Below are 8,160 nucleotides of genomic sequence, written 5' to 3' on the forward strand. Positions count from 1 at the left end.
GATCCAACTGCTCACCTAACACCTCTAAGCGCATGACTAAAAAGAATCTCCCAATTTAGCATATCCCAAACTGGGCTCCTGATATTCCCTCCAAAATTTGCTTCTTTGGCAGCTCTCCTCGTTCCAGTGAATGGCAACTTTATTTTTCTGGTGGTGTGGAGTGCAAAGCTTGGAGGTATCCTCACGCCCTCTCTCCTACTCTCCAGCCACTTCTGGTCCGCCAGCAGGTCCTCCTGGCTCTACCTCCAACATCCGTCCAGGGGCCGCGCGCCTCACTGTCGCCACCTGCTACCACGCTGAGCCTGAGCCGCGCCGCCCTGATCTCCTTTGTCCTTTGTCCCCTTCCCTTGCTTCCCCTCCGGCGACTCTCCACAGAACAGCCAGCACGACCCAGTCAGACCGTGTCCGGTGCAGTCAGTCCTCTGCTCAGGATCTTCCCGCCGCTACCGATTTCTCTCAGAAAAAGCCCAGAAGCCAGTTCCACGCTATATGTTAACTGACTTGAGTGATAGAGAAAAGAAAAAAGAAAAGATTAAGTCAAAAATACATATATAAAAATAAAAACAATGACTTTGCCACAAACAAAAAAAAAAAAAAGAAAGAAAGAAAAGGCAAAAGCCGAAGTCCTTGCCGTGACCAGCGGGCTGGCACATTCTGGCCCTTGCTCTGGCACCTGTTATACCTGTTGGGTCTCTAAGCCACCCCCCCCCCCCCCCCCCGCGCCCTCTCCTCCTGAGCCACCTGCAGCCTTCCACTTCCTTCCTGGCGTTGCTGCCCCTTGCGTGGGCTGCCCTGCCATGTCCTTTGGGGCTTTGCTGAAGAATCTTCTCTGGGAGTCCTCCCCTAACCAAGTAAGACTTAATCCCCCCTCCCTGACTCTTCCCTACCCCACCCCCAAGTTAATTTTTTTCTCTCTTAGCTAGCAGTTCTCACTAGCAATTTATGTTTTATCTATCTTCTTTATTGTTTGGCTTTTCCACTAGACTGTTAAGTTCCACTAGGGTAGGTTTTTTTTTTTGGGGGGGGGTTGTAGGCATTAACCATAATTCTATTATCTAAATTTTTAAATATATATATATAGAGAGAGGGAGAAAGAGTGGCGCGGGGGTGGGGGGGAGGTAGAGGAAAGGGAGAGGGAATCTTAAGCAGGCTCCATCCAGCACGGGGCCTACGTGGGGTCCCTCTCATTGCCCAAGATCATGAGCTGAGCTGAGGTCAAGAGTCAGTAGCTCAGCCGACTAAGCTGCCCAGGTGCCCCACGGGTAGAGTTTTTGTTTTATCTCCAACCCTTAGATAAATTCCTGGCACAGAGAAGGTGCACAGTAATTATTTGTTGAATAAATGGTTTCCCAACATATCAACATGAGCATATTGACTTTCTCTACCTTGGGAACATTTCCCCAGAGAACTCAGCCAGTGTAGTCGGAGTGGAGTCGGCCACAGCAGGATCAAGACTGGGGAGAGCTTGGCTGGCATGGCTGCCCCAAGGCCAAGGAAAGGGCCCACATGGTCAGGAGACTGATTCCACAGATGGGGCTTGAACAGGTGAGTATGTTGAGGCTTCCCCTGCTGGAGAAGGGAAGCTAGACCAGATGCTCTGGTGATGCACAGGGACTGGAGAATGTGGTATATATAGGTGTATATGGAAGGCATCAGGAGTGGGCTTGCTGGCAGGGTGGGGTGGCCTGGTGGGGGGGTGAGGTCTGGGTTGGGAGGGCAGCGGGAAAAACCCTCTGGGGCACGAGTGAGCTGAGGCTGGTGAGCAGATGTGCAAACAGAGTTAGGGAGCTACTGCTAGCCTGGTGACTGGGGTCAGCTTCTGGAAAGACTGGGGAAAGGTGCTTACTGGGCCCACAAGGTCTGGGACCCTGCCACAGCTGTAGGGATACCCCCCACCTCACCCTGATGGGGGTTAGATCCTGCAGCAAGGGCAAGAGAAAGCAAAATGCGACCCGGGGCCACCAGAGGCCCCCTTCCTACCATGTCTCTCCAGTGCTCCCTACTGAGAGGTTTAACCATGTGCTCCTGTGACCCTCCTGACCTGTGAGAGAATTTATTTCCTTTTACGATTAAGTATTGAGAAACTCAGATAGTCCGTACATGCTGTGGGGTACCAATGGAACACATTCTAAGAATCTGTGGACAAAGTCAGAAAATCTTACCCCTAAAATGGGAGGGGTAAGATTCACATTTTGAAACTAGTAAGAATCCAGCTGACATGGATGGGAGTGGCTATCTGTGGAAACCTGCGAAAATAACATACTGTAGTAATGACTTCTAAAGATATTGCTGCTAAGACCAGGGCACAATCTAAATCTCAGACAGGTCTAAGTCATCTCCCTGAGAGACAGAAATTTTAAATACTAACAACCAGGGCTAAATGGATGGGAAGACTCAGAATTCAGAAGTCAAGGATACTTTTAAAAAGAGCATTTTAGAGGATAGGAATTTGTCACTACATCCCTAACACTTCTGGGATTCTGATTTTGCTAATATAGCCAAAAAAATTCTCCTGACAATGGAAAAGGACAATTTATCTGGTTCTAAAGTTTTTTTTTTTTATTTTTTTTTTTTTTTTTTATTTATTCGTGAGAGACACAGAGAGGCAGAGACACAGGCAGAGGGAGAAGCAGGCTCCGTGCAGGGAGCCCGATACAGGACTCGATCCTGGGACCCTGGGGTTACACCCTGGGCCGAAGGCAGACGCTCAACCACTGAGCCACCCAGGTGCCCCTGGGTTCTAAGGACATAGCTAAATCCCTTCCCAATTTTTTGCTATAATAGAGAAACTTGAAATAGTGGTCGGCAAACTTTTTCCGTGAAGGGCCAGCTGGTGAATATTTTCAGCTTTTCAGGCTATTAGGTCTCTGTCACAACTACTCAATTCAATCACATATGGTGCAAAACCAGACCACAGATAATACTAAATAAACATGTGTGGCTGTGTTCCAGGAAAACTTGATTTACAAAAACAGGATGTGGCCAGATATGGCCTGTGGGCTTTAGCTTGCTGACCTCTAGCTAACCTATTATTTGATGTCCAGATTGGTGCAGCTAACCAACTAAGTGGGAAGGGGTGTCTTGGGAATCCTAGATACAGGGCATACCACAGATCAGCATCTTGGGGTCTGGTCATATGGGTCAGTTTTCTGGGAACTGATCAGTTCTGGATGAACTAACAGTTGAGTCCCTAACTTTGGAAAGTTGATTCCCAAAGAGACTTGACCTTGCGGGTCTAGCTTGAGTGGCTCATCTGTCTCATTCATTTATCAATCTCTCTTCCTCCTTTCACAGTCTCTAAATGACAGCCCCTTATGCTAATCATTCATCATTCATTCATTCATCATTCATTCATTCATTCATCATGATAGACACAGAGAGAAAGAGGCAGAGGCACAGGCAGAGGGAGAAGCAGGCTCCATGCAGGGAGCCTGCCGCGGAACTCGATCCTGGGACTCCAGGATCACGCCCTGGGCCAAAGGCAGGAGCTAAACCACTGAGCCACCCAGGGATCCCCCCATCTTTATTATTAATAAGGTTTATAAGTACATTCTACTAACCAAACAGGGCTGCTTTTTTCTAGGTTTTTTTTTAATTTTTTTATTTATTTATGTAGAGAGAGAGAGAGAGAGAGAGAGAGCAGACACACAGGCAGAGGGAGAAGCAGGCTCCATGCACCGGGAGCCCGATGTGGGATTCGATCCTGGGTCTCCAGGATTGCACCCTGGGCCAAAGGCAGGCGCCAAACTGCTGCGCCACCCAGGGATCCCTTTTCTAGGTTTAATAATCGGTCGACATGTAAAATATTTGAGTATAAGAGAAAATACTCAGTTATAACAGTCCAGGTATTACCATGAAGAGTTGTCACCTGCGTTAAAAACACAAAACCTTATGAAAAATTTTACTCTAGCCAGCTTGGGCTGCCAAAACTAAGCACGCCAGACTGGGAGGCTTAAACAACAGGAATTTCTCTCTCACTGCTCGGACTGGAAGGCCAAGATCAAGGTGCTGGCTAACTCGGTTCCTAGGGAAGGCCTTCCTCCTGGCTTTGGGAAGGTTGCCTCCTGCATCCTCACAAGAGAGTTCATTGGCTCTGGTCTTTCTTCCTCTTCTCATAAGGGCGCTAATCCCACCGTGGGGCCCCACCCTCATGACCTCATCTAAACCTAATTACCTCCCAGATGGCCCACCTTCAAATACTAGCACTGGGGGGAGAGGCATCAACGTAACCCTGCAGGGCAGGGATACAATTCAGTCCAGAGTAGATTATTTTTGTTTCTGTATGAAATTGTCATTAAAGAAACCAGGAAGGAGTTGAAAACCTAACCAGGGAGCTCCAGTGAACTGTTACCGAGCAATGCTTTCCAGGGTATAATTAATGTTCCCTAATTGTCAAGGGACGCGGTTATACGATAAATTATTCATGATAACTGACATTATATAACCCAGATGGAAGGTGGGCATTATGCATGTGTTATTTGGGGGGTGGGTCCGCGTCCTGGCCCATGCCTCAGTCTTGTGGCTTCCCGAGCCCCTTGCTCTGGCTGATCAGCTCAGCTCCTGTTCTTCACTAGGCCCTTTTGCTTGATGACTCAGTTTGACTTTTTTGCATGGATTCTGACTACTTCAGCTCCCTTTGCTGGGCTCCCAGCCAGGTCCACCCACTGAAATAATAAATAAGAGTTTCTGTCCTAAACTGACGGGTGACTGAGCTGACCCTGCCCCAGCCTCCTCCTCAAGACCTGGGTTAGGGGAACATTTTCCACTGTACATAATTTTCTCTCAAGAGACCTCAGAGTTAGAGTCAAGTCCCTCGGGCCATATTTTTCACACCACTTTTCACCTTGACTGCATCAAGATTAGTACCAATGGGTGGCGTGGGGTGGGAAAGGGAGCGGTTTAGCCCACTTAAAATCTCCTTTAGCCCCTTACCCTCAGCCACTCTAAATAAACCTAAGGTTGAAGTAAAGATGGTTTATCTTGAATACAAGTCCCCTAACTCTCCCCACCTTCCAACCGGATTGCTATCTTACGCCTTCTATAGAACTTCAGGAGCCACCGCTGAGCGTGTACGCACAGAAGAAAACACACACACACACACACACACACACGCATGCACACACACACAAGGTCATGGGATCTGGTGCCTCCGTTCCCACCCTTCCATTCTCACCAAGTCAGTGTGGGGCAAATACAGCGATCACTTTGCTAATCTGTGTCATAAAACCATTAAAGTTATTCTCCTTTCTCTAGTTTCTTCCTACGGCGGTCCAACTGGCAGTACTGACCCTGAGTTCTTAGTCCTCTGCTTTCATCATGGTACTCTCACTCCTCAGAAGCCTATTATGGCTTCCTAAAGTCAAAAGGTTATGTCTTCAGTTTGGTCTCCAAAGTCCTTCACAGTCTGGCCCCCAAATACCTTTCCAGACTTACCTATTACTCTGAAAGAACTTTCCACTGGGTAAAAGGGGTCAACTCATTATTTTTCAACCCACTTTGGGTGGTTCCTCACCTTTGGGCCTCTCTTAAAGCCCTTTCCCGCCCAACCCCGACTCAGGTCTCACGTGTCTTCTGACCCCCAACCTGGGGTCTGGTGTATACATGCTTGCCTTTCTCTCCGCCCTCCAGCTACTCCACCAGGACGTCTCTGTGCAAATTCCCAAGCTGCTTCTTCCTTAACTCTTTACTTTGACATATTTTGAATAATTTGTTTACCTTGGATTACCTCCTTCCTTCCCTGATCTAGGGGTTCACTCTCAATCCTTCCAAATGTCCACAATGGAACTTTCCAGTGACTCTTTTTAAATCCTAGTTTGGATTACAGAAATTTTGTTACAGAATTATTAAAACACAGCTCTCTCGGCCCTCCCTCCTGCTCCTCTCTCGTGTATCTTCCAACACACCCGGAAAGTCCTTAACAGAAGGCCCACACACCCAGGAACCCCGCTGGCTCGCCCGGGGGGTGGGGGGGGGTGGGGGTGGGGGTGGGGTGGGGGGGTGTTCTACCAACTTGCCCTTGGCTCCTACTCTTCGCTTGGGCCTGCTCTCCTCCCTGCGGGGCTGGGTCCCTCGCTGCAGTCGGGGTTCTGTGCAAATGTCACTCAGGGGCGCCTGTCCTAACACTACCTTAAGTTAAAATAACCCCTTTCCATCACGAGCTATCCCCTTCATTCTCCTTTATTTTTCCTTAGGGTGCTTACCACTATCAACGTATTACACATGCATTTGCCAATTTTCTACCTTGTCCACGAGGCCGAGACCTTTCGTCTGCTTTTTGTCACCGTTAGATTTGTGCCTGGCACAGACTAGGTATTTAATAATTATTTAATGACTAAATCAATGAACAGGTGGGCTTTTCTGTAGTTTGCGTAGAAATTAAAAAAAAAAAAAATCCTGCTACTGGTGTTTGTTCCTAGTTTGGCAACACAACAGTCCTTGTCATTGTGGGGATGTCTGCAAAGGGGTTGGACTTCTCCCAAGTAGACGTAGCAAGCGTGGTATTAGATGGCAGGGATTAAACCAGAATGGCTTTGCTCCAGGGCAGAGTGGTACCCAGCCCTGGAGAAGTGGCCTCCTCCACTTACCCACAGGGAAGATCCTATCTTGCAGGGCACTTAAAGCTCTAAAGTAGTTTCCTTTTTCATGCAGATGACTCTAATTGCTCCTGAAGCACTTAATACCTGAAGAAATGTTAGTTCATTTCTATTGGAGCCTAAAGTAGCCAATCTCTCACCTTGGGTTGCTTTGTTTTTATTCTCTTGATTAAGTTGATTTTGACCAATAACAGTACGGTAGGCCAAAGATTTTTATCTGATCAAATCAGCATAGGAGACTATTATGATGGCAGCTCAAAGAGTCCTAGTCTTGAATGTTACAATGAATCCAGGTAAAGGAAATCCTAAATTTATCTCTTTTTAAAAAAAGGAAATTTAAAAAATCAGTATTTTTAAACTTTATTTTATTTTTTTAAAAAGATTTTATTTGGGACGCCTGGGGGAGCTCAGCGGGTGAGTGCCTGCCTTCGGCTCAGGGCATGATCCTGGAGTCCTGGGATCAAATCCCACATTGGGCTCCCTGCATGGAGCCTGCTTCTCCCTCTATGTCTCTGCCTCTCTCTGTGTGTCTCTCGTGAATAAATAAAATCTATTTATTTTTTTTTAACGACTTATTTATTTATTTGAGAGAGAGAGCATAAGCAGGGGAGAGGGACAGAGGGAGAAGCTGACTCCTCACTGAGCAGAGAGCCCAACATTGGGCTCAATCTCAGGACCCTAAGATCATGATCTAAGCCACCCAGGCACCCCTAAGTTTTTATTTTTAACGAGATTTTTAAAAAGTTCATCAGACACCCATGTGAGATTCTTTCAGTATTACTTTGAACTTTTCAAAGTACATAGTGTAAACAAAAGTTACCTTACTGAGGGGTGCTTGGGTGGCTCAGCAGTTGAGCTGGGATTCTTAGTTTCAGTTCAGGCCATGATCTCTGGGTGTGGGGTCAGGCTCCACGTTGGGGTCCATGCTTGGTGGGGAGTCTGCTTGAGATTCTCTCCCCTTTGTCCCTCTCCCTGTTCACATGTACTCTTTCTTTCTCAAATAGATAAATCTCTTTTTAAAACAAAAGGCTTATCTATTTTCTTTTTTTAAAAATTTTTATTTATTTATTTATTTATGATAGTCACAGAGAGAGAGAGAGAGAGGCAGAGACACAGGCAGAGGGAGAAGCAGGCTCCATGCACTGGGAGCCCGACGTGGGATTCGATCCCGGGTCTCCAGGATCGCGCCCTGGGCCAAAGGCAGGCGCCAAACCGCTGCGCCACCCAGGGATCCCAAGGCTTATCTATTTTCAACTGAAAAAATGGCCCATCAACATCTTTATTTTTCCTAAATTGTCTCACAAAAAATTTATCCTATTAGCCTAAAGAGAAACCTGCACAAAGCAGTATGCTATTTTAATCATCCTTTTTCTCTTAAAAGGTAGTGAGTGACCTCTGGAGGCAATTGGAAAAAGTACCTGCCACTTTCAGAACTGAAGAAGCGGGGAGAATTAGAAAGTAGTAGATCCTTCCATTTAGCGGTTTTTGTTTTTTTGCAAGTTTAATCAGGGTGAAATAAAACATTAAACTTTAAAATTAGTTTACTGATTTTATTTTATTTTTTTAT

At 46.7% G+C, this 8,160-nt stretch overlaps 1 long non-coding RNA gene across 1 annotated transcript; it reads left to right on the plus strand.

The window, feature by feature from the left end:
* The first annotated feature begins 1,408 nt into the window (after positions 1-1,408).
* On the plus strand, positions 1,409-8,100 carry LOC129512921 (uncharacterized). Its single transcript, XR_008665105.1, has 3 exons — positions 1,409-1,545; positions 6,192-6,309; positions 7,975-8,100. It is a non-coding gene; the product is annotated as an uncharacterized LOC129512921 (long non-coding RNA).
* The last annotated feature ends 60 nt before the right edge of the window (positions 8,101-8,160 follow it).

The sequence above is a fragment of the Nyctereutes procyonoides genome, unplaced genomic scaffold (genome assembly GCF_905146905.1).
Source record: "Nyctereutes procyonoides isolate TBG_1078 unplaced genomic scaffold, NYPRO_anot_genome, whole genome shotgun sequence".
In the NCBI taxonomy this organism is placed as follows: domain Eukaryota; kingdom Metazoa; phylum Chordata; class Mammalia; order Carnivora; family Canidae; genus Nyctereutes; species Nyctereutes procyonoides.